General features: G+C 44.6%; 1 protein-coding gene across 1 annotated transcript in view; it reads right to left on the reverse strand.

The window, feature by feature from the left end:
- Frem1 (Fras1 related extracellular matrix 1) overlaps positions 1-27,364 on the reverse strand; it is a 149,481-nt gene extending 122,117 nt beyond the window's left edge. Inside the window, 1 exon segment of the mRNA NM_001411535.1 lies at positions 27,101-27,364. The gene's annotated coding sequence lies outside the window, so the exon portion shown is untranslated.
- Positions 27,365-27,636: the final 272 nt, after the last annotated feature.

Here is a 27,636-nt window from a genome sequence, read left to right on the forward strand (position 1 = left end):
CACCGTATGAGGACACATTGTACTCTCATTTGTAAGGTTTGTTCTGCATAATGTACCTGATTAACTCAGATAGAGTTGTTTTTCTTTCTATAATAGCATGGGTTTTTTTTTTTCTGTTCTGTAAGAACTGAGAAGCCTTTAAAACAAATGCATTACAACATATCTCTAAATCCAGGGTACATTTAGATGACCAGTGGCTGTGTTCTATGCCCATGGAAAAGCTTCACACCAAACCAAGGGCATGATGGTTTAGTGGTAGAGCTCTTGCTTCATAAATTCAATCTTTTCCTACAGAGGAACTAGAGAATAACTACGTGAACATGAAAGAAGTGTCAGTGGGTGTACACACAAATGCCCATGACACTTCTTCCCTCCGTATCGCTCCCAGCCCTGCACGCTCGCCACACAGGCTCATACCCTCCACAGCCACTCCCAGACCCCCGAGGAGCAAGCACAGCAGCTAGTGGCAGCCAAGGCTTTGGTGAGCACCTCAAGGAAGTAAAAATAAGTATTACTTTGCAGACATAGATGCAACGGCCATGAAGTTTAGGTCAACTCCTGTGACAGCAAAAAAAACCTCCTTATAAAAACTTAGAACACTTTGACAAGTAGTTTTCTTATAATCTGTGAGAGAAGTCTGAAGAAACATAACCAACGGTGGAAAAACTCAGCCTGTTACAATGTTACAGATGGCGAACGGAAAGGATGTCAGCGCACAGCAAGGAAGCTGGGAAAAGCATGGGGGCTGGTAGAAGCGTGGGCAATAATACCTCATGTATGCAGAGTTACTGAAGAGCAGGATGAAAGCCCCATCCTCATCTTGGGACAGGATTTGCTAAGAGAAAGCTGGACACCGCACCATTTCTCCAAACAGCAGGCTTTTTTTTCCCTTTCTTTCTTTTTACCACAGATGCTTCAGTGAAATGGTTTCCAGGCATTGGTTTCATTAGATCACATCTTTGACTGATAAAGTGTTTGTGTTGATTTTACAAATGCCTTGTAGGGTCCACCTCTGATATATTAAAGAGGACTCTGTCCCACATCATTGTTTGAAACCTTTCACAGATGGCATCTGTCCTGCGTCACCTGAGGGGGTGTAAGCTTTACAGATTGGCCTGTTTCTAACGATGTCAGTCCTAAAATAAAGCTGTTCACAGACTCCCACTGACCATGCTGTCCACACTCGAGCTGAATTGGCTTATTTGTGTAAAAAATGCAAATTTGGTTGTGGAATTTTTCACAACAAAGTCAAATCGTTTATATCATTTCCATTTGTCCTCCAAGATCTCAGAAAAGAAAACCATTCAGATAGAGAAGTGAGGGGTAGAGGAGAAAACTACTCTCAGGGATTTGGGTTAGTTTAGTCAACACATAAAAGCTTCAAGGGCTTCCCCACCCAGCATTCCTACTCATCCCCTTTCATTGCCTCTTTCTACACAACCCTGTATTTAAACACACACACACACACACACACACACACACACACACACACACACACACTTAAATGTATTTGCACATATGTAGGCATGTGTGTGGTGTGTAGTCTGAGCACACCCTGTGGGGCTTGGTTCTGTCCTTCCACCATGGAGTTCCTTGGGTCAAACTTAGGTCCTCAGGCTAGCCTTTCTCTCTGAGCCGTCTCATCAGCCCCCACCTGATGATGTAATGTTGGACAATACCATTCATTCCTTGGGCCTGTTTGTGTCTTTCCTCTATCCCCAGTGATATTTCTTGGAACTGAATACCATTTACCATGCTAATGAGTCGCCCCCCCACCCCAGTCCTTACCCTCAGCGTCATCATCCCCACCTAAGTGTGTAGCGAGCATCTCCTTCCCCAAGTAGTTATATGAGCTCCTGGTTGCCCCTGTTCTGGCTAAGTTGATTAATGGCAACTCCAATTTTTTTTGTTTTGTTTTGTTTTGTTTTTGTTTTTGTTTTTGTTTTTGTTTTCTTTTTTTTCAGAGCTGGGGACCGAACCCAGGGCCTTGTGCTTGCTAGGCAAGCGCTCTACCACTGAGCTAAATCCCCAACCCCCAACTCCAACTTTTTGACTGCTTCCGTTTCGCATCACTCTTAATATCCAGGCAAAAGCCTGCTGGTTCCGGTTTGTTTTTTCTGCTCGACAGGTCCCAGGGCAAAAGTGATAATTCTAGCCTTCCGGTATCTGAAAGGCCATTCCCTTGAGTGCCAGAAGAAACCTGTGACATTTCGGCTAACAAGTGATGGGCGATTGAGTATGTGACCTGTTACCGAAGACTGTCTCAACCAAAGCATCAGACTCCCTGGCTGACCTTGAAGCACCAAGCCTGTGTGAGTTCTTCTACCACAAGGAAATAAATTCTTCAGACAATCAGAATAAGTATCAGTGGATTTGCTTAAGTCAGTCTCCCCACTCGAGTGGAGCCCAGTGAGTTGAACCCATAGCAGAGAAGCCAGCGAAACCACTAGTGGACCCCAGACGAGTAGAAACTGGGACAGCTTCAATGGTTACAGTAATTTGTTCAGAGAAAGTCATTAGTCTTTCTTTAAACTACACCCAGAAGCCAAGCACTGCTTCCGGCTTTCAATGCTTCAGCCTTGTCCAGTCTCCATCTGCTCTGCGAAACAGGGCAATAGCTTCCTGTGCAAGCCTCCCCTTTGAACATGTCTCCGTATCATGGCTGAGATTCCTAGAAAACGTTGTCCATGCCATGCAACTTCTCTGCTCAAACTGTCCCATGGTTTCGCATCCTGAATAAAAGCAGAACACTTGCTATTCCTACTGACCTCTGCCTTTTCAGGCCCATGCTCTCTTTACTGCTCTGCAACTCCAAGAGTCACCCTGGTGCCTTTGCCTTTACTCAATGAATAAGATGAGTCTCTCTTCTTTCTCTCCCACAAAAGCTTCCCCGATTGTTGGTTCCTCTGTAGTGAATACCACCCCCACCCACTCACCCTCACCCCTACAAGCCCCCTGTCTCCCTCCTCATTCTCAAGCTTTCTGTCAAACATCAAAATTGCAATGTGGCTACACTTGATTGTTTCATAAAAGGGTCACCCTGCACTGTTTCTCTGATTTTTTTTTTAACCTTAGAACTAATCCTAACCAATCCACCCACTTGTATGTTAGTTCTTGTCATTTCCTTCATAAAAAGATGAATTTTTAAAAATTATTTATAGATGTGTCCCAGTACCTAGAACAAAATACGATACATCCATAACTGTATCTTAGATGAGTGATTAAGTTGGAGAAACAATTTCCTATATTTATTCATACAGACTATAGTTTAATCGGTAAAAATGCTATAAACTTTTTTCTAACTGTGGTGGAACATGCCTTTAATGCTCGAATTCAGGTGGCAAAAGCAGGTAGAACTCTGATTTCAAGGACAACCTGGTCTAAAAAGTGAGACATTGTTCAAAAGAGAGATATTATCAACCATGGGCCAAGATGCCAAGTGGGCTTGCTAATTTTTTTTTTTTTGTCAACCTGACACAAGCTAGAGTCATTTGAAGAGAGGGACTCTCAGTTGAGAACGTGCCCCCGTCAGATTGGCCTCTAGGTAAGGGTAAGTCTTGCCTGACATTTCCTTAATTAATGATTGATGTGGGAGGGCACAACTCACTGTGGGTGGTGCCGTCCCCAGGCAGGTGGTCCTGGGTCCTAGAAGAAAACAGGCTGAGCAAGCCAGAGGGAGAAAGCCAGTAAGCAGCACTCCTCCACGGAGTTCCTGACTTGAGTTTCTGCCCTGACTTCCTTGGATGGTAAACTACAAACTGCAAGATGAAACAAACCCTTTCCTCCCCAAATTACTTCTGGTCAGGGTGAGTTATCAGTGACAGAAACCCCAAGACACCAAGTAAATTCAGCTACCAAAAGTTATCAGAAAAGGTCAGATGGACTTGGGATCAACTACACACCTACAGCACTGGGACCTTTGGATAAGTAACTGCACATCCGAACCAGCCTTTCCCTGTCAGTTCCTCGTGCAAATATATGAACAACTGTAGATCTCTCTATCCTGTGATCCCTAAGCAAATTGGAAATCTTTCCCCAGAGATCAAAGCAGCTAGAGGCAGCACTCCTACAGTGGTGAAGGTCCAATGCCAATGCCATCATGGAGGTGGCTGAACAGAGTCTACCCGCTCATACCATGGACCTCAGTGTGGCCATGCACAGTAAAAAGCTGCGTGTCTCTAGCTTCGTACTAAGAAAGCTTTCTTAGGCTCTGTTTTATAGCTTGCTGTCTATTCTGTGATAAGCACCGTGACAAACGCAACTCGGGGAGGAGAGGGTTTGCTTGGCTTACATTCTCAATCTCAGTCAGACTGTCATCAGAGGAAGTCAAGGCAGGAACGGAAGCTCAGCAGTGTCGCTTACTGGCTTGCTACCCCTGGTTTGTCCAGTTTGCTTTCATATTCCTCTCAGGACCACACTGCACTTGGCCTCCCACATCATCGGCAATCATGAAAATGAACCCACACACTTGCCACTAGCCAATCTGATGGAGCCATTTTTCTCAATTGATGTTCCCCCAGCACAGGGGTGTTGCCGTATTTTACAAATATGTTTTGGATATCGCTACATTTTGGCTGGCAGTGCCTTAATAAGAAAAGCCAGATAGGCCAAAGTAAAATAAAACCACTCATAGAAAGCCAAATAAACTGCTCTATGAAGTATTTTAAGATACTACAGAAAACACTTCCTTCGTTTCTCTTATGATAACTTACTAGGATGTGCTCAGTATCTATCTGTGACGAGACTGTCATTTGTGGCTTGGGAAGTTACAGGTCTCCCAGCAGCTCCAACAATTACTGCAAACCCAGGAGGTGGGCCATCCCTGAAGCAGAATTAGTGCAGGTCTCAGACCTCATCAGAGAAGATGTGTGTGTGTGTGTGTGTGTGTGTGTGTGTGTGTGTGTGTGTGTCAGTTTGCTTCACACTACCAACACTATCTTCTTCTATAGAAATAGAAACTTTAGATAGGTACATGGCCATTAGAACATAGACTGTCTTGCAGCTAGATTTGTGACTGAATTCTAGTCAATAGGCTAAAAGAAGTGTCACTAGGTATCCTGAGAGGCTTTCTTTAAGAGGTCCTATCATAATTTGAAACTTGGGTAGGAAGGTCTTGCAGGTTGAAGCTGTCATCAAGAAAAGTCAGGGCAGGAACCTAGAGGCAGGAGCTGAAGCAGAATCAGGAGGAACACTGCTTACTGCCTTCTTTTCCTGGCTTGTTCAAATACGTTTCTCATACTGTCCAGACTCCCCTGACCACAGTGTGCTGGGCCCTTCGACATTAATAATAATAATAATAATAATAATAATAATAATAATAATAATAATGCCCGCGGACATGCTCACAGGCCTGTCTGATGGAGGCAATTCCTTATTTGAGATTTCCTCTTCCCAGGCAACTCTGAGTTACATCAACTCAACAGCTGAAGCTAACTATAACAATCCCTTGTCATTTTTCTTCCTGCCTCCTTCTCACCTGTTGGCGAGACTTGGGCAGATTTTTAAGGACACGATGCCCCAGTCTGGCAGAACTGATGACCCCTGGGGCATCTACAAAGCAGTCACCACACCACACCATCTTCCCAAAATTTTATAAGACAAGAATATAAACTTCCTGGCTTGTTGGTATTATTTTTGCCTTTTGTTGTTACTTAAGATTGACTTTTACACAGTAATCATGACATTCTTTAAGTTCTTAATCTTAACAGGAAAACTCAGATAAAATTATAACTTCTTACCTAAAGCCTGTCTTAGATAGGGGTTTATTTCTGTGAAGAGACACTACAACCACCATAGCAACTCTTATACACATTTAATTGGGGTTGGTTTACAGTTCACGGTTTAGTCGACTGTCCTCATGACAGGAACCATGATGGCATACAGGAGACATGGTGCTGGAGTTCTACTTCTGAACCCACAGCAGCAGGAAGTAACAGTGACAGACTTCTTCCAACAAGACCACACCTACTCCAACAAGGCCACACCTACTCCAACAAGGCCACACCTACTCCAACAAGGCCACACCTACTCCAACAAGGCCACACCTACTCCAACAAGGCCACACCTACTCCAACAAGGCCACACCTACTCCAACAAGGCCACACCTACTCCAACAAGGCCACACCTACTCCAACAAGGCCACACCTACTCCAACAAGGCCACACCTACTCCAACAAGGCCACACCTACTCCAACAAGGCCACACCTACTCCAACAAGGCCACACCTACTCCAACAAGGCCACACCTACTCAAACAAGGCCACACCTCCTAATAGTGTTGTTCCAGTTGGGCCATTTTTATTCAAAAAAAACCATAGAACCTGAGGTCAGTGGCTCATTCTCCAACTATATCATAGTGGGTCCTTAAATGGACAATAAGGTCCAATCTAAGTCCTAATGTCCATCTCATAAGAAGAAACAAAGGAAAGAGAAAACTGATCTCATTCCTGAAGCCCCTTTGCTAATGTCATGGAAGGATCAGAAGGTCTGGATTCTAAACCTGACTCAGCTTCCTCTTTTGAAAATGGGATCATCCGCTCTTGTTTCCCCATGAGACCAAATGACAGCTGGCATGAAAGAACATTGGTCATCAACCCACATGAATATGTTATCAATTATCCTAGTTTGCTTCCTACTCCTGTGACAAACACCATGGCATGACCAAAAGCAACTTGGGAAGGAAAAGGTTTATTTCAATTACAGTTTACATCCATCAAGTACGGAAGTTAGGGCAGTAACCTGGAGGCAGGACTGCCTACCCATGGGTGGACCCATCCACAGTGAGCTGGGCTCTCTCACATCAATTATTAAACAAGAAAATGCCCCATAGCCTTGCCAATCTGATGGAGGCATTTTCCTTAATTGAGATATCATCTTCCCAGATGATCCCAAGTTGTGACAAAAATAAAAACAAACACGTCAATACAATATGTATGAGCAGAATCAGAGAGTTACTCTTTTTCAGGAAAGCAAAGTGGAAGGGGTAAAGTCAATAAATGCCAGGAATGTTTCTATTTCTCCCTTATAGTCTTAAAGTAGAATGCGGAATAAGCAACTGAATTACAGCATTTTAAAATCAAACAGAGGCTATGCCATTGAAAGGCTAAAGAGATCCTAAGAGTAACAACTTACAAATTCAACAAGAAAGAAAAAGCATCCTTCCATCAACAGCACCTATGAGTTGGCTGCAGAACCAGGAGCTAGAGAAACATATGGATGCTTTTGTGTTTTATTTAGAGTTTAGTTAAATATTAAAATATGGAAAACACTCCCTGTTTGTTTGGTTTGGTTTTTCTTCCACTTCAAGACAGGGCAAAATGGAGAAGGGAAAAGAAACAGGACTAAAAAGAGAAACAGAAAAATAGCAAAGACTCTCAGAGAGTGAGATTCCATGAAGATGAGGGCCTTTCATCTCCCAGGACAATGTGATGGTGATCGTCTTCTCTCTGATTCATCTAACGGCCACCAGTATTACTTACCAACACTCTCATGGGAAGCCTAACACCTCTTGAGAATTTAGTTTTCTTGGTCTCAACATAGGGCAAAGTAAGCTTCTCAGCATGGGTACCCACGGATCAGAGTTACTGGGGTCCCTTGAAGGTTGAAGTAGAAAGAGCACCAGGCTAGATCCCTCATGGGAGCTTAGAGCATGGCTCTGAGCCACACCAGTCCCAACTCTGTTTTTGCAATAGAAGCAAATCCCGTCAGCTTGTTTTCAAGGTTCAGCTGTTGCACAGATTTCCAACTCCTCCCGTCTTGCCTGCGAGCCAGCTCTGCTGTCCCTGACCATTCCTACCATCGCTTGTCCTTCATGTGAAAATCACATGTTCTAAATATTCCTATACAAGCTGGTTCCGATGTGTGAAAATGTTCTGAAAGTGTAAAATCACCCCATGTCGGACTCTTTCTTATAAAAATCCACAAGGGTTTCTCTATCTAAATTTTCTTTCTCGTAAGCTATCCTGAACAGAAGAAAGTAATTTAGTATCATTCCGTTGATAGGGAAGACATGTGTACTTATTGTATTTCTCTCCTAATTGTGTGTGGCTGAGCCCTAAGAGCCGGTATTCTCTGTGTTGATGTAAACTCTTCTGCAATCACTTTGCCACATCAAGAACAACAGAGGATCCCTGAGCCCTGCAGCTTCTCATTGAGATGGAAATTCTCAGCAGCCAATACCGAGGATGCTCCTGTCCGGATTTTACAGTGGTAGTTATATAAAGCTTGGCAACCAACAGACCTCCTCTGCCTGGCCCCAGCACAGACGCCAAACCATCCATTACCTACCTATCCCATGGCCTGGTGAGAGGTAATTTGGTTTATATCTGCAGAATTTGTATTTAGTCTACCATTCGTCTCAGCAGCATGCCACATAGTTATTATGTCTTGATTGAAGGTGATAAGTGGTTCCTTTTATCCTCCATGTGGGTGAGGCTGCCTGACTCGCAGCTTTATCGATGGTGAACCTATCATCTGTCCATATCTATCATCTACTATTATCTATTTGCCTATTATATGTCTGTTTGCTTACTTTGATTTAGAGTTTCATGATGCTGCATAGCCTATCTTCAAACACACAGTGAGCATCTGCCTCAACTTCTCAACTACTGAGATTAGGACCATGTAACACCATGTAACACCATACACCACTATGAGCCACCAAGCACCGCCATGAGCCACCATGCACCACCATGGGCCACCATGCACCACCATGGGCCACCATGCACCACCATGGGCCACCAAGCACCGCCATGGGCCACCATGCACCACCATGGGCCACCAAGCACCGCCATGGGCCACCATGCACCACCATGGGCCACCATGCACCACCATGGGCCACCAAGCACCACCATGGGCCACCATGGATTACCATGGGCCACCATGCACCACCATGGACCACCATGCTGGCTCCGACTTACATCTCAGTTGTAACATGTGCCCTAAGAGCCCCTACAGAAGAAAATAAACCAATTAAAAAGTAGAATTTTGTATAAGAAAATACCCAGCTCATAATCAGCCCAACCCACCAACCCAAACATCCAGATCCTTGATAAGAAGGGGAAAGCAGTCAACCCAACCTTTCTACTCTTTTCCACATTAAAACCTTGCAAGTTCCCATTAGAGTAAACGTCAAGGCTGCCTTCAGACTTTTATGGTGTGTTTTTTAAATGAGCAGAATTTTTTATGTGAATATTTTCCAAAAACGATTTATATAGATTAAAAACTTAAAGGTATATAGACCTAAGGCTGAATCTAATAGTCCGTGGGACAACTGAATTGAATTCAAATCACACCTGGGATGAACTGGCCACTCGGGGTATTGAAATGTAAATCGAGAAGAGTTCTGGGGAAGAGTTGGCCTGCTGGTCATCTGAAGGCAAGCTGAGAAAATGAAAGGCTAGCAGACCTTTGAGGGGCTTTGAATCCACTCTCCCTTTTCCCTGAGGTAGGGAAGGCTAATTCCCCCTATAGGACTGGGCATTCTAAATCTCCACAGGTCTAAAGGCCACAGCAGCACTGTGGGAGAATCGTCCAACTCAGGGTTCTTCCTTCATCCTGAGGACCTCGCTCCTCTCCTGTCTACCCAGCCTTGGGCCATATTGGGAAAAGACAGCTGGAAGCAGGTTCTCAAGCTCCTATGCAGCCCCAACTGCTCCAGTGACCGCAGGGGTAGAAAAGCCGTACATCTCACCAAACATGGCGTTTGCAAAGTGGTTTTCTTAGAGAGACTAGAATAAGGGGAAAGAAATGGCCTGAAAATTCTAAGGTTTTTTTTTTTCTTTAAAGATTTTTTTTAGAATGCCAATATACATATTTGTGTGCTTTTTGCTCATAACAGTTTTTAGTATGTTGATTGATAAGATCCTTTAATGATATACTCTTATTTTTAATTAATTTACTTAAAACTTTTCATAGAGGAAGCAATGTTATAGGATGAACCAACATATTTTACTCATTTGAGAGTCTATAATTATGAAGATACTTACTGGCTCTGATGCCTTTAAGCCAGCTGAATTGTGTGTGTGTGTGTGTGTGTGTGTGTGTGTGTGTGTGTGTGTGTGTGTGTTTCCCCTAACATGCCTATAAAACAATTCCTATTATTATTGTTATCCTGATTTTATAAACTATGACTTTAAAAAATGACCTAATAATCATAATAAAACTAACACTTATTAAGCAGTAAAAACTAACATGGATTAAGCCCAGATTTTAAGGCAGGAGTCGTTCAGACGGCTCTCGCTGCCTTGCTTTCCCTTTACAAGAAGAAGAGAGTGATTGTTGTGTATTAGGAAAATTCGGAGTAGGTAAGGATCCAAGGTCTTCAGGCTGACCTTGCAGTCGCTAGTAAAGCCCATTTTGCCCACCACAGGACTCAGGCACTTAGCTGCAGTGTCCCATGAATTCACATTGAAACAAATCTTTTTACTCTCCCCAGTTTGCTTCACAAGCCCTAGGGGTCTTTTATCAATAATATTTAAACCTTTAATGATCTCCTTTATGGTTCCAAACAGCAATGGAGGACTGTGCTCAGCCAGTTTCGCCGGAGGCAGTGATGGAGGAAGGAGCGAGCATTATTTAAGAGCATTAATTAACAAAGGTGCCTGCCACCCCTTCTTAGTGTCTGACCCCTTACACTGGGAGCAAAGTTAAAAGGCCTTAAAGCCAACGAGTCCCTTCGTAATTGCAGCCCCTTAAATGAATAAAATACAGGTTGGTTCATCCTTTAACATTGCTTCCTCTGTGAAATTCTCTAAGTAAATTGATTTAAAACACAGGATATATAATTTGAGGATCTTAGAAATCAACTAGCCCAGATAGTTCACTTTATGTATCAATTTATTTGCTTTCTTTCAAAATAGTTTTTTGTCTTAAATATAGAATAAATATATGCTAGCTTAGTAAAGATATAAAGAAACCTGCAGAAGAGACAAAATACATTCCCTACCACCCATGGAAAATACTTACGTTTCTTTGGTGGTGGTGGTGGTGGTGGTGTGTGTGTCTTTGTGTGTGTGTGTGTGTGTGTGTGTGTGTGTCTGTGTGTGTGTGTGCATGTGCACATGCATGTGAGGGAGAATGTCCTGTGTATGTGTGCACACTGTTTTATCCTGAACTGGAACCACACTGAAGAGATGTTACCATTCTCTCCCATCAGTATGGCATTCTATCATGAGCACTTTCTTTAATATTAAACATCCCTTGCTGTCTTTTAACCTCTGCACTGTGTGCCCTATGAGGACACCTGGGAGCTTCTGTATTCACCCTCTGTACAGCACTCACACAGTAGCCATGCAATCCATACAGACACTTAGAAACCAAATCTGTCACAGGCGTGGGCCCACATAACCAGGATAAAAGCCAAGTCATCTCTGCCTTCGCTTCGACTTGACATTAAGTATGTACTCACTCTAGGAGTCTCTGTCTAGAAGCTGGTGATACCTAATCAACCCCTTCAAGGCTGAAGGCACAGAGGTGTCATTCTCTTAGCACTGCAGTCAGAACAAAACCTAGAAGGCCAGGCTAGCCACCCCCTCAGAGTGATTATCCAACGTAGCTAAGCTTCAACCTGGAGTAGAAGTAGCCGTGGATAAGAGTAACTGCATCATATCATGTTGCAGAACCAGATGTGAGACAATAATCAAGATGACCACATCTTGACCAGGACTGCCTGATTATTCACGGCCTCTTGACCTTTGCTCCTGATGTTCTTCTGTTTAAACCTAAAGCTCAGATTAGACCCCATACACAAACTCGGGGTCTCTGGACTCTTTATTGGTTCCAGTTTCCAGGGTATTGATTAAATCTCCTTTCCCTGCTTTCTACCATTCCTTGTTCCTTCAGTTGGTGTAATAGGATGGGCAGCCACATCTGGCTTATCAGGGTCCCCTGAGCCATGCCTCTGCCTAAAACTCTGGCTGCATCACTAGTTACTCTAACAATAGATTATAAAAATCCCTTAAATTGGTGGGATTGCAAACTTGTATAACCACTGTGGAAATCAATTTGGTAGTTTCTTAGAAAATTAGGAATAGTTCTATCCCAAAACCCAGCTATGCTGCTCCTGGGCATATACCCTAAAGATGCTCTACCATACCACAAGGACATTTGCTCAACTATGCTCATAGCAGTTTTATTTGTAATAGCCAGAAACTGGAAACAAACCAGATGCCCTCAAACAAAGAATGGATAAAGAAAATGTGGTTCATTTACACAATGGAATACTTACTACCCAGTGATTAAAAGCAAAGACATCATGAGATTTGAAGGCAAACAGATGGAACTAGAAAATATCATCCTGAGTGACACAAATCAAACCCAAAAGGACGTGCATTTAGAGGTGAATGCATGTACTCACTTACAAGTTATATGTACTCACTTCTAAGTGTCTTTTAGCCATAAGGTACAGGATACACACAATACAATCTACAGAGCCAAAGAAGCTATTTGGGTTCCTCAGAAGGAAATTAAAGTTGCCATTGGAGGGAAATGGAGGGAGGGAACAGGGTAGGAGAGGGAATGGGGAGGGGAGGAAAGGAAAGGGATAGGATGTAGGGGGAGCTGATGAGAGAGGGCCTGGAGAGTGAATGGACATGGGAGTCGGGGAGTGCATCTCTAGGACATGTCAGAGACCTGGAATCTATGAGGGTGACCTGAGACTTCTAGCAGTAGGAGATATGGAACCTGAAGTGGCCACTTCCTATAGCCAAGCAGGACCCGCAGTGGAGAGTTAAAAACATCAAACCACCCACAAAGCCTTTGACCCAAAATTTGTTTGGGCTACAAGAAGTACAGGGACAAAGACAGAGCAGCAACTGAGGGAATGGCCAGCCAATTACTGGCCCAATTTGAGACCCATCCCATGGGCAAGAACCAGTCCCTGACACTACTAATGATACTCTGTCATGCTTGCAGACAGGAGCCTAGCAAAGCTGCACTCTGAGAGACTCCACCCATCAACTGATGCAGAAACCCACAGCCAAACACTAGACTGAGCTCAGGAAGTCTTGTAGAAGAGTTGGGAGGATTGAGAAACCCAGAAGGGATAGGAACTTCACAAAAAGACCAATAGAGTCAACTAACCTGGGTCCTTGGGGATCCCAGAGACTGAAACACCAACAAAAGACTAACATGGGCTGGACCTACCTAGGCATCCCCACACGTATGTAGCAGATGCACAGCTTGGTCTTCACGTGGGTCCTCCAACAACTGGGGTGGGAACTTACACTGACTCTATTACCTGCCTGTGGATCTTGTTCCTCTAACTGGGCTGTCTTGTCTGGCCTCAGGATGTACCTAGTCCTGCAGCTATTTGAGGTGCCAGAGTGGGCTGGTATCCAAGGGGGACCTCCCCGTTTTTAGAGGTGAATGCGAGGGGGAATGAATGAGGGACCATGGAAGGGACCTGAGAAGAGAGGGGCCCTGAGACGAAAAGGGCTACAATCAGGACATACAGTAATTTAATTAGTTGATTAACTAATTGGGGGGGGGAGAAAATTTCTTAATTATAAATTAGTCCCTTTCCTGAGGTTCTCCTTTTAGTGGATTCTAAGGGTGGAATTACGTGGTAAACAGGTGTAAACATATTAACACTATTATACCCATGCTTTGTGCAAAGACCACCAGGCATCTTCTCTAGCTCTTCTCATGGAGGGCAGGACCATCCCTTTCTTATCACTGTTCAATTCACATTTCCTGGCTTGAGCTGGGAGAGTCCACTTCCTTTCCAACAAGTCGTCACCAGGATTTTCTCTCCTAGAACTCCCTTTGCCATACAGAAGAACAGAAGTCCTGCAGCACATAATTGGCTACCAACACTACAAGGCTCCCTGAGTCTAATCCTGGACTGGAACTTCTGACATGAAGCGCATGCTCTCTCTCTCCACTACCCCCAGGAGCTTCCAGAAATCACAAGTGCTTGTCCAGAAATGTTCCTCTCATCACAGCCATAGCCTTCTCACACACACACACACACACACACACACACCAGAAGGCTGTGCTGAAAATCAAGAATAAGGTATAGTTAAAGAATCCATAAGTAGATGTTATGTTTGAAGCAAATGTCTTTGTGTGAAAGGGTATGGAGAGGCGGGGCAATCACAAGAAACAAGACTTAGCCTGGCTTCTTCAAAGACAGAGGCTTTACGAGAAGCGATTTATTATCAAGAACTTGACACAACAAAATTGTATTTGTTGTCCTAGTGTAAGAGTGAACTGCTCAAGTGGTTCCACCAAACCCATCAGAATACATTAAAAGCAACTTCTACTTCACTGGAAAAAATACTGCTCACATATGCAGCCCACTGTTGGACACTTCTCCAGCGGTGCCGTGCAACCCGCAACATCCTACTTTCGTGTCTTCAATGATAACTAACACTCAAGCTCACAGACGTCACTGTGAACACCTTCCCAGAGAGATCTGGTCTAAAGGAAATGCTTCTGGTGACTTAAGAAACTTGTTCATAAGTGGCAGAAGCTGTGGTGCGGTTTGATCCGCGGTCACAGGACAGAATGACAGAGGTGTGGTTTGATCCTCGGTCACAGGACAGAATGACAGAGGTCGATTAGATTTGGTGTCTGCTCCACAGCAGGGAACTCACATCCCCTGTAAACCCAATCAATAGCCTATAGCTAGGGTGGCCATCAGCCCAAGGCGGAGTGGGGATAACTGTTGCTTTGCTAATGGACATGCTAAGGCTGTCAAGCTGCCTTTTAAACCAATGTTTGTGGGTGCTGCTGTCAGTCTGCTTGGTTGTAGAACACTAACTTCCAGGCATGGCATGGCTCTTCCAGGCTTAAGCTCAGGGCAGCTGGGATTACCAACCTAGCATCTGCACAAGGATACTGGGCTTATCGGCATCCTGTCAATAAAGGAGGAGAGATTCACAGGGTCTACTCTTCCTTGAGGATTTATGCGTGTTAATGGTTAATGGTGTTAATGGGGGAAGGAGAGACATTTTCTTCAGTGGTGTAGCCATTAGTAAGGTGCCCTTGCTTCTGTAAACAAACCCTCTTCCGCACTCTTATAAACAAGTCTCATGAAGCTCATCAGGGCAACAAAAACGAAAACAAAACATAGGTGGTTCATTAGAAAGGGAAGAGGGTCAGCGAGCAGGGATGAGGACCAGACAGGGTAATAGGGGAGATGTACGTGATTGAAATGATTATGTGTATGTATAAAAATGTTATAAGGCAATCTATTCGTGTAATTAACATATGATAATAAAAAAAGCCAGTGCCCTCCATGGTGGGGCTGAGCAAAGGAGTCAGTTCTTAAACTGACAGACTCAACAGAGCTCTAATGATGCTCTTCCCTGCAGGAGGCTTGAGCGCTTCAGTTTTGAAGAAGTCTTCAGCTTTAACGTTTTCTTTATTTCTATTTCCCTCTCTTTTTCCCCCTGAGAGTCTCAGTATGTAGCCCAAACTGGCCTCAAGTTATGATTCCTGTGCTATAGGCTCCTGAGAACTGAGACTACAGGATGAGTGCCACTGTGCTCTGCTAGCTGTTCTTAATAATTAAGAAAACCGTAAATAAACTGCTGATCTGACATTACTAAAACCTGGGAGTGAGAGAGGATCTATCCCCTCTCTGTTGCAACCAATTGGAAAGACACCATGGAAGCCAGGAAAAGCACAATCAATACCTTTCATGGGTATAAAACAATTAAGTGTGGTAATATCTCTGCATGTCAATTAAAGCCTGCGTAGTCACATGCACACAAGTGTGCACGCACACATACACACGTGTATGCAAGTAAGTCAAGGGTCAATCAAGATTAGTTCCCTTCCTTCTCCTCTTTATCCCAAGCTCCTAAAGAAAGCTTTTCTAAAAGTTAGTTTTAAAATGAGCACTGTAGGGCTGGGAATGTGGCTCGGTTGGAAAGAAAGCCCTGAGTTTACTTCCCAGCAATCCATAAATCCGACGTGCCGCCATGCCTGTAATTCCAGGATCACAAGTTCACGGCCATCATCTACAGCAGCATGGCGAACAGGAAGCCAGCCCAGGTTATATAAGACCCTGACTCAAAAAAAAATGTTAAGCAGTGTGTTGTGAGGGACAGAGGTCACTGAACATTTGTCAACACACAGAATGTTCCTTAAGAATGAATCCAAATGTGAACTATGGCCTGGACTTACAACAGAGGTTTGGTCGTTGCAGCAAACTTGTGCTCACACTGACCCAAGAAGTTAATAATATGGAAATCTAAGTGAAGGTTAGGGAGATTTCAGAGAACTTTACATTTTCCATTCACTTTTTTTAACCTAACATTTTTCAAAGCCTAACGTTTATTATTTTAATAGACTTGTATTTGTGTGTATGAGTATTTTCCTTGCTTGGACGCGTGTAGACCATGTGTGGGCCTGCTGCTGTGGAGGGCAACAGACCCCCTGGCAGTGAGTTAGGAATGGCTGTGAGCGGTGCTGAGAACTGAACCCTGGTCCACTGTAAGAGCAGCAGATGTTCTTAAACACTGAGCTGTCTATCCAGCCATTCAAAGTTTAGTAAACTTTAAAACATCTGTTGGGGTTTGGTCTGTTGCTATGCATCATAATGTCACGTGCAGGCTCCCAGGGCCCAGTTGCCCCAGAGACAAAAGAGTCTGTACATAAACCCAAGTGAAACTATTTCTGATTGGTGAATAAAGATGCAGAGAGCCAAGAGCTGGGCAGAACAGACATAGGTAGTTTACTAGGGTTCCTAGGCTTGGGGTTGGAGGACAACCACAAAGAGGAGAAGAAGGTGGAGAAAGTCAACTGAGTCAAAAAAATAATGACCATGTAGGTTGGCTAATTGGAGTTAAGAGCAGCCCTGATGAAACGTGACAAATTAGATAATGGGGTTATTGACTGGGAAATGGGCATAATATAGCATAAGGATCGATATGTGCCCAGCTCTTGTGATGACTAAGGCATATTGTAGATATAAAGGTTGCGTGTATCTTTTATCCAGGAACTCAATGGTTAAAGGCAGGTTAGAAACCCAGGATTTGGGATTAAATTTTTCTACAACACATACCCATTAAGTCATCTTTTAACATGTCTCGTGAGTTAAATTGAATGGATTCTCCTCTGGTCCCTGAGTAACATTAGACCCTCAACACAGAGAAGAACAAGGCAAGATAGAGCAGGCTGACCCATCTCATTCCTGGGGTATGGGGGCCAGCTGTGGTTTTAGCAGGTTTTACAGCTCCTTCCATTTCAGGGATCTGTACCTAAGTGCCTGATAAGCTCCATCAGGTCTCACTGGCCCCAGGTCGTGCCCCCACGCTGACCCCACTGGAATGCACAGCTGTGCCAGTATGGGTTAATGCAGGCCCTGCCGCAGTGTGCAGTGTGGCTCCCCCAGCCTAATGGCATTAGGAAATGTGAGACTTAATCTGCCTCCTTGCACAGTCTGGCTATGGAGAGCACAGGGTGCAGTGTGTTGGGCAGCAAAGTTAAAAATGGTTCAATTTCTTCCTCAAAAAGCAAGATCTCCGATGTCAATCTCCCAAATGTCACAAACCTAAAATAACCCAAATGTCTGATGCGTTGTCTAATGGAGTAAAGGCATGCAGGGGCATGGTGTGTGCCTGGTAACTGCAAACCAGACAGAAATAGTGTAAGAGGAAATATGGAGCACTTTTGGCTCAACACATTTTTGGGCATCTTCAAGATACAAACAGCCTATATTCAAAATGCTGGAACTGGAAAGATGGCTCAGTGAGTAGAGCACCTTGCCACGAAAGCATGAGGTCCTGAGTTCTTATCCCCAGGAACCCATGTAAACCTCGGCATGGTGATGTCTGTAGTCCCAGCACTCTTACAGTGAGACAAGCAGGCAGAGACAGAAGAATGCAAGCTAGCACTGGGCCAGCCAGCCAGAGCTGAGTCAGACTCTCTTAAATAAGAACTAATGCTTAAGGTTGACCTTTGAACTCCCTACACATGTGGACACAATACACACACACACACACACACACACACACACACACACACCACATAAAATAAAACCAGGAGCTGGGAGTGTGGCTCAGTGGTTAAGGCCATTCGCTTCTCTTCCAGAGGACCCAAGTTGAGTTCCCAGGACCAACACTGGGCTGAACTCCAGTTCCAGAGAATCCAGTGATTTCTTCTGGCCTCCATAGACAACTGCACTCACATGCATATACCTCCACACAGCTGCATACCCATACACACAACCTAAAATAAATCATCCAATAGGTGAAGGCCTGCTCACAGTTTGGCTAGCAAGCACGAATTATTCCCTCTGGGTATAATGGTACACAAATGCAGTTCACACTGTGGCGTCGCCGAGCACTGGATGACAGAGTCCTGTGGAAAACGCACCGACACACTTGTCTTGTCAAGTGCTGACCAGTGGTGCTGAGGCTCCCTTCCTGGGTTTGGCTTTGTCCAGCTCAGCCAATGCCAGGACCCCCTTCTTACCATCTTGACTCAGAATCGCCAAGTAGGCAGACCACACAGTAAACACTCATCACCATCCAAGTTTCAACCCCACTCACCTCTCAGCCCTGAAGGAATCAGACAGGTCTGTGAAGGCCTGTGTCAGCCTGCATTGTTATTGACAGCGGGAACATACTAAGAAAAAAGAAAACCCTGCAACTGCCCAGGCCTGACAAGCCCCATCTCTAGCTTTGTGTCACAAGTGACGGAGCATCATTTGTCAGTGTTTCTGGTTTAATTTCTCTCGGTAGAGCTCAGACCTCTTAATTTAAAAAAAAAAAAAATCCAGGCGACTCTAATGAAGAACCTGTTCTGGAGAACCATGACTACGAATGACAGAAAACAGCATAGGTATAAGAAGAGGTAAAAGAAGCAAAAGAAGCTTTAGCATCCGAAGACTGCAGTCAGGCTCTTGGGTCTGAGAAAACCTCCCAATTAGGGTGTCTCTGGGTCAGAGTAAAGAAAGCAGGCAGAGCTGCAGCATCAGCACCAGCCCGGGTGTGAGATGACTGCACAGGGCTGGTGCAGAGAGCAGGGAAATGAAAGACTTAGACAGAGAAGGAAGGGAAGCGTCAAATGTGACATCATCAGGATTAGCTTTCCCTGAGCACGATAGCTAGCCATTCCCTGTGGAAGATATAACAAAAAGTTTATGGTAGCTTCTGGAATTAGCAATCTGACAGGGGGGGAAAAAAACCTAAAATGAAAGAAATCAGCCAAAGTTTAACTAGAATTTTATGTTACTCCTAGTTTATTTAACTCAGTCACTCGCTGTGAATCTTGAAAGACAAAGGATGTATGTGTATACACACACACACACACACACACGCATGCACACACACACACGTTCAGACACACACATACACACACGCACACACACGTTCAGACACTCAAACACACAAACAATAAGCTTAATTACTCACAGGGCTAATGATTTCCCTTACTTTATTTTCCCACAGTATATGGGAGGATAAGCCATGATGACAATGTGTGAGGTATCACACTCTAGCTTGTCTCTCTTTGTAGACAGAGTCCGTACACGGATCTGTACTAAGTGCAAGGTATTAGCCCATGCACCTTACTCTCTGTCTGTGGAAAGAGTTTCAACCTGTAATTTCAAGATGAAATGGAAATGGGTATAGTTGGATTCAGTAAGTGTCCTTATAATCATGTCTGACAAAATAATCGTTTAAAAGTCTTAGAACTAAAGGTCTACCTGCTCTGTTATCAGCTCCATGCCAAAATGAACCTAAGACCTTTGAGTCTATAAATTAAAAACTACATACGAAGTGTAATTGCCCTCTGTTTCTTAGGTACTAATTACTTCTCGAAGATTCTTCAGTGAGATACTGAAATTTTCCTACACTCCCTTAGAACGTGCTTTAACCTGCTCGTGGACCTCAGTCTTATCCACTTTGTTATCCTCAGCCTTCTGCTTGAGGAAAATAACCTGTTCTGATCTAGTCAAAAACAACAAGAAAGGCAAATCTTTTGAAGGAGAAGAAGGGGTTAATTCCTACTCTTAATAAAGTGTGTTTCTTATATTAATACAAACCATGGTGATAGGAACATGTGCTATTTAGATCATCTCTCTGTAGACATTTCATAGATGAATATGTACTGAGTATAGGTGTTAGCTAAACTCACTTTTTCTCTGTGGGAAGAATTTCAACCTGTAAAATAAATTAACGTGTCGTTTGAGCTTTCTCAGCCTCACTGTACAGCTTTTGTTGTAGTTATTATTGTTTTAATTAACAGAAATTCTCAACTGCTCACACACCAGCACCTGCACTCTTCACTAATACATCGCCCTAAAGTCTTCTGTCTTGAAGTCCCAATTTCAGATCTCTCAAGCACCAGGGCTCACAATTCAGCCATGCACGAGGTCACACCAGACAGCCTGTGAGCGCCAGTCTTCCATAAAAAGCAGTGTGACTACAGCTCCATGCCATGGGCTCACATAGTTGTCATCATTCGCTGGGTTCACTGTCCGTAAACACTGGAGTAGGGAAGACAGGACTTAGGACCCAGAATCTTCCTACCAGTATTTCCCACAGGCTGTGATTTCCATGTGCTCTCCTGGACCTAACACCAAAGGAACTCACATAGCCACAGATCAGGAAATGTCTCTTCATTGGGAGAGCAAATGAAGACCATAGTTCCTAATAAAGCAGTTCATCAACCATCAATGATTGAGGCCACAGACCATCTGTAACACAAAATGGTACACAGGGCGCCACACACTGTGGCACCAGGCGCTGCTCCCTCCTCGCTGGAGCCGTCAAATCAGCACCACATGGGTTTTATGGCCAAATGAGAAAGATGAAATGGGTTCCATCTGGGGCTCTTGAAAGATAATACAAAAAAAGTACAAAGCTAGTCAGAAGTCTTGCTTGAGGAAATTTCCCTGAGCCCCCAGCCTGTAGCCAAACACCAAGTCCAGAACACACTGTGAGCAGGTTATACAAATGGAGCTTCATGCCCGTAAGGGCTTCATTTAGCTCATTTCTCCATAGTGTCTTAACAATCTGGAAGACCAGCTAACACCAGAAGGTAGTGGTTACAGCCTGGCTACAAGGCAAACAAGGGGTGAAGAGGAGGCGGGACATCCTATCAGGCCCTTTGCTATTTAAAATAGTCAAGTGGCCACTCAACTCCCACCCTTGACTGATGCAGAATCTTCCGGTCAACTTTGAATCGCCTCCCACAGCAGCTATTTTTCTCATCCCACAAACTAAAGGCTTAGAGCCCCGGCTACTTTCATATTTAAGTCAAATCATTTCAATAAACACTGTGTGGCCTCATTCAGATCCATTGTATGAAAGCAGACACTAAGTCAGCAGAAGCCGCAGGCAGCAGATCCAAGTCACACTCCTTGACATGTGGCAAGCAGTTGTCTCGTTCCGTTCAGTTCCATAAGATGGAGAACACACTGAAAGAAGAGGCTGCTAAGTGAGCAAAGGTAAAGAGGGCAAGGGAGAGGGCTATTGGCTCGGCAATTTGCAAAGGATTGTTAAGGCTTTAACTGCTGGTCCTCACGCCGCACAGCCTTAAATGATGTTGAGTTCATTAAGGGCCCAGTTTTATACCAACTGTGATATCACTGCTTCCACTCTCACTGAAATCCTTCACATGTGCTAACACAAGTGAATGGCTCCCCTGGCATGCTCGAAAACTTGATTGGCCCCCCTTGCAAAGATATTCTGTCTGCCATTGTAGAAGACCATAAATTTACTTAAACCCATCACAAGGTATTCACCCGGTGCTATGTATTTGTCTATGAGTTTTGAAGGCAGGGGGGACAGAGCTGTCTGTGGCAGATCATAGTGCAATGAATAGGCTGAGAAATTAAGTCAATAGTTCCTGGGTCTTTAACGCTTTTGTCAGAACCAGAAAACACGTGATGCAAGTTAGATACTGGCATGATACTGGCAGGTTACAAAGACACTGTAACTAGTTTCTTTTTTTTTTAAAGAAAGAGAAGAAAGAAGGAGGAATGCACACAGAGAGGGGGAGGGAGGAAGAGAGAGAGAGAAAGAGAGAGGCAGAGAGAGAGAGAGAGAGAGAGAGAGAGAGAGAGAGAGAGATCATCCCCGTTCTTCATGGCTCTTTTGTTCACTTTATCTGGTGACAAACTTATCCAGCTCACAGACAGCGCAAATCCTTGAGGGCTGACTGCTGTCACTGAGGACATAATCTAGATTCACAGCCTTGATAACCCGAGGTTGGAATGATGGATTCAAGCCAGTGCATTAGCTTTCAATATGCAAAAATATGTAACTCTATGTCTCCAAAATTAATTGCATATGTATGAGCAAAAGCAGGCCTGTTTGGAGAGTAATTGGAGGGGGGTGCCTTCAGTTATTTGAGGAAGGCAACCTTACCATGTCTGTAGGATAAAGAAGCAGGGAAAGCAGGGGAAGGCTCCACCTACTTCCCTCACTGCCCCCAGACATGAGAAGGGCTCAGGTTTTTATCAGAGGAATGGAGCCAGGATTGTGTGCGTTGTGGATTCCCTTTGGGGTGTGAGATTGATGTTTTCTCTTCCCTCCACTCAGGCTGTTCTTGTACCACCATCTCCTGGCCACCGACCAGCTGGTCAAACCTCTCTTCTGCCCTTCATTAAACTCACCACGTCAGCTCCTGAGTCTCTCTAGTCTGTGAAGCTTCTCTTCCCAACTGCCCAAGTCCCCACTGCCCCACTCACTGGCTAAATCGTGCTCTGTTTCCTCCCAGGTCTCTCTCTCCTGGAGCAGCTTTACCTGCTCAGGTAGAATCCATCAGCTCTGTATCACTATGGGCTTTTCATCACTATTGAAGCCTTTTTAATGTTTCTCTCTTCTCCTCTGGCTTGTAAGCATCTGCAAGATAAAGGCCAGAAGTTGTCTGCTCACTTAAGTTTCTCCAGGGTGGGCACTGGGTGTTGTACAGAGAAACTCAACAAGTATCCATTGAATAAATGACCCCAAAGAAGCATCAGAGCTGTGAAAAATAGTGTCAGTAGGGGAGGAGAGGAGGGAGACCATGCTCTTCGTGTCTCAATGGCTTTGTCTTTTCACTTACTGATTTAGGATGCTGTGACCCCAGGGTTTCAAATTCTCAAGCAATCGGTTATTCCTGATACTGAAACAGTTGCTACAACAGAACAAAATGGAAAGTAGCAAAATTATCCAGCCCCTTGTACATTTATCTGAAACTACTAATACACTTCTCGAATTCTGGAATCCAAAAGAGTCACAACGGTGTCTTTGTGGCGGTCCCACTGCCTTTAATCTTCAACACCAATCTCATATTTGTTCATGGACCTGTTTCAGGCAGCTCAAACCAGAGAAGAAACAAGAAAGAACCAGGCCGTCAGCCAGAGATGGTACCCAACACAGTGGTGTGCTAGTGGAGGGATCTGAAGAAATCAACATCTTGTATTTCACTTTTATTTTCCACTCTGTTATGCAGTTCACCACACTTTTCCTTCCTTCCAGCCTTCTTCATATGATCCCTCTCTCAAAGAAGAATTCATCACTGAAAATGGGCATGCCATGGACCATATGTAATCATCCAGCAAGGGAAGAGTTAATGCCCTCAATTTATTCTACTCTCCAGGTCAGCTTGACGAAAGTGTCATTGTAGCCTGGGTTGTAAATTACTTGTAACCTGTTGGGATGGCCCTTGTATTAGTGTTATCTTCTGGTTTATAGATTGAAGCAGGAGCATCTACGATGTTATCATAGAGGGGAGCACGTATGAGACAGAATGAAACATTGCTGCTGCACTGTCCAGGAAGTAGGGCCTTTGCTTACACAGGAAAGACAAACCAGGCTTCTGGGGCCTGACAGGAAGCAGGGCATGTTCAACAGCTTTTCCACATTTGGGCCAAACTTCTGAAGTCTCCTCATTTTACAACACTGCTGATCTATTGCTAACAAATGGAAGAATTGTTGTGCTAAAGAAGAAGGCAGACCCCAGGATGAGATCCCAAGGCGTGGGTCTCAGGAGACAGAGGTGTGATTCCTTATTTCAAGTGAAGACAGCAGAGCATCTGCAAGCACTGAGCAGCAGATAATGTTTGAGAGAAAGCAGAGCTGAGTCCCAGGGTATTGGCCCAGTGTTAGCCCCAGAGTGATTATCTCCTCCCTGTCTCAAGGGGCCAGACAGGAGAATAAAGCTGAGATTGCAAATGACATGCGACCTGAGAAGCCATCGGATGATGCCCAACAGGAAGGAGTTTGTACGGATCTTTTAGTACACATTCCCAAATATCACCAACCCTATGAAAACAGGCGAGCCTAAAGGAAAACAAAAACAAAAACAAAATGGCCAACTATGTTTGCCTTCTGCAAAAACTTACCAACAAGGGGCAGGAATACTGTGAAGTGTGTGCTGACATTGTAAAAGCCCAGTGCTCAGCCTGAAGTCAGTGATGCAGTGCACAGCCCTCTCCTATCTCGATGGCAAGGTTTTAAAGCCCTTTGAAATAGTGCTGCAGTCACGGAGGTAAAGCACATCACAGACAAAGTATAGACAACCAAGATTCCATCTGGGAGTAGGGATTCTGTTTGCTTTTAGTAACCTCCCAGCTCCCCCACCCCCACACCTCAAAGGCTTCTGTTTGAGTCTCTCACCAAGTTGCACAAAAGCAATGGAGTCACTTGAATGGAAGGGTCAGGTTGCAAGCTGTGTGCCATGGAAGTCACAAGCCCTGTTCAGACCACCCAGCTCTCTCAAGAGGGAGCAACATCAGATTCAGACAAGATAAGAGAGTACCCTCCTGTGTGACCTGGCCCAGAAAGAGAGCTTTTCTAGGGAGTTACTTGATCCCCTGGAAAGGACTGGTTGTGCTTTGATAAGGTGACACTTGTCTAACTCCATACACGAGTGATCCTAGTCTTTGTGAGAGTAAAATTTAGAAGATACAATTAAGATTTTTAAAGAAAAGTGCTAAAAATAAATCTTCATGCCTACCTACCCCACAAACAGATTTCATACTTTTCGTCTGCCTCTAGAAGTCGGAGCCAGTTAATGTTAGAACAATATCCACACTTCAGGCTGGATGTGCAGCTCGTAAGTAGGAGTTGGCTTTTGACCCCAGTATGGAAGAGAAAAGAGGAAACTCAGTGGACCTACGTGGTTTTATTAACAGAGGAAGGGGGTTTGGGGCATTCAGGTAGCTGGTCTAAGGCTCAGACGGCAAACGTTGTGAGGGCAAGGATCCTGACCACACCATAACCGTATACAGCCATTTGTATGGTTCGTGTTGGAATGCTTCAGAACAAGACTGTGCCTGGCATGCAGAGAGAACAGGAAAGGGGCCTTGATTAGCCCACTCTGCTTACTTTCTACTGTAATACTGAGTGCCATAAAATGCAGATGGGTTTGGAGGCTGTGCTGGTTTCCACATGTTGTCACAGGAGGGCTGCAGCGTGAAGAGCCACTTCATGTTCCGTCACTGGGAGTTGGCCTAAGACAAACTCAGTTTTTAGGAATAGACTCCAGCACTCTTCCAAGAAATCCAGCTTCACTCAGCCCGGCTTGTCCAGCATCACAGCATCTCCAGAGAGTGAATAGCATCCAAGAAAGGAAGTTTCCAAGACCAGCTTTGCCTAACACTGTGGTATCCCATGACCTGCATACAAACCACTTTCACTCATGGCAACAGAGAGGTAGACCAGGGGGAAAGGAGGTGAGAGATCTGGTTAGGAAACCCTGGTTTGGCACTCAAGAATGCAAGGTTATGTTGCATCCAAGGCATGGTCAGCAATCAATTAAGCTTGAGCTTACTACCTGGACATGAGGTTTGATATTAACCAAGTGCATGACAAAAACTTAACTGCCAAGAACAGTATACAGAAAGCTAGCTCAAGTGCTGTGTCACTTACAGCAGATTGACCTGAGGAGATCCCTTTCCCCTTATTGGGTCTAAAAACCTTTGATGGTAGGAACTAAAAATCTATCTTCTCACCAAGTTTCAAAGGAGTCAGCCTGTCTCTGTCTGTCTCTGTCTCTCTGTCTCTATCTGTCTCTGACTCTCTGTGCTCTCTCTCTCTCTCTCTCTCTCTCTCTCTCTCTCTCTCTCTCTCTCTCTCTCTCTCTCTCTCCTCCCAGTCTCCTCCTAAGACAGTCTTGCTATGCTGCCCAAGCTAGGCTTGAACTTGTGATCCTCCTGCAGATGAATGACCAAACTAGCCTAGATTCTTATCTACATTAAGTTTTGAGAATCCAGAATTAAGAGTAAGAGCAGCTGTGTCTAAAATTACACAAAAAGGCATTTTATCAAGTGGACAGGCTCACAGAGATCTCACGGAGATCCTAACATGAAACTTCTCAAGCTTTGGAAGATCCAGGAAGGTCGTGATTTTCCAGAGCAGAAGCTGGGAGAACAGCTGGTTCTCTCCTTGGGTCCTCAAAGCAGCCCTGAAAAGGTTAATCCCTCCGGCAACATTCCCACCCACAAACACTAACTAGCCCTTGAAATGCTCTTTCTAAGCTCTGTAATGTACAACACTCATCAACACGGAAAGCCATAGTAAACAAAACAGACCAGAACCCAGAAACTAAAACTAAATGACTTGAGAGTGATTTCTGTGACCTGGATGAAAACTTTGCCAAATTATTCACTTACTGAAGTCTGTGGACCACAGTTCAGCCTAAAGAGCAAGCTCACTTCAGAACAACGACTCTGCCTCCCTGGTACTGCCTTTCATCACTACAAAACAAGACTCGCACTTTAAAACAGCATATCCCAATGTAATTAGGCAGTGCAAAGGTTCCCAGAGACCACCCATAATCTAGATCTTTAGACCCTGGGGATATTATCTGTCCGTTAGTTTCGCATCTTTTCTTCTTGCCATTCCTTTTAGCTGAGAGAAAATAAATACTCTAACTTCGGGGAAATTTTCGCAAAAATGTAAAGCGGTTATTTCCTTAATGAGTGCCCCTGCGGGTGGAATCAGAAGTTGGGTGGAGGCGGGGAGGCCAATTCCATCCCTGGTATTTGGTTTGGTAACATGCAAGTGCCCGCCTTCTGAGTTAACAGAGTTAAAGTTTTGCCAGCTGCCAGGCAGCCTTCACTCACTGCTGCTCACAGCTGCCCACCTCTGGGACGCTCTGCTAACTGAGCCTTCGCAGCCGAGAGCAGACAATCGCAGGAAGCAGGTACTTACAGGTAGTGGTTTCCTTTCCAAGCCAAGAGCTGACCACCTTTGGAAGTGGAAGGCTGGACGCCAACTTGGTAGTCAGGCTTAAAGAGTGGTCAGAGGAAGAGGAAGCAAAAACATCCCATCCAAGGAGGAGAGCTGAAATTCCAGTCGTTCAAGACAGCTGAGTTTAGGCTTTGTTTGTACTAAAAATCCATTAACCCATACAACACAAATAGGTAGAGAATTGGAGTTCCCAAACACGTTTGCAGGGCTCCTCCAGTACCGCTGCGGTGGCTCTGAAAACTTACTTCCCCCAGCGCCAAGTTTCTGGACTCCCTAGAGAAGGGCGTGTTAAGGAAGGCGTGGCAAGGATGCCTGCAACTGTTTGCAGGGAGCCCGACCTCCCTGGCGGGGAGCCTCAGCTCCCATCCCTTCTGCTGGTTGGTCAGCAGGGACTGAGCCTTTGTTAATGGGTCGGGTGCTTCTCTTCCCAGCTTCCTTCCTCACTATTAGCCCTGGCTGAGCTGAAGCAGTCTCTCCCGACAGCAGCATACACACAC

Source organism: Rattus norvegicus, chromosome 5 (assembly GCF_021556685.1).
Source record: "Rattus norvegicus strain SHRSP/BbbUtx chromosome 5, alternate assembly SHRSP_T2T, whole genome shotgun sequence".
Taxonomy (NCBI): Eukaryota; Metazoa; Chordata; class Mammalia; order Rodentia; family Muridae; genus Rattus; species Rattus norvegicus.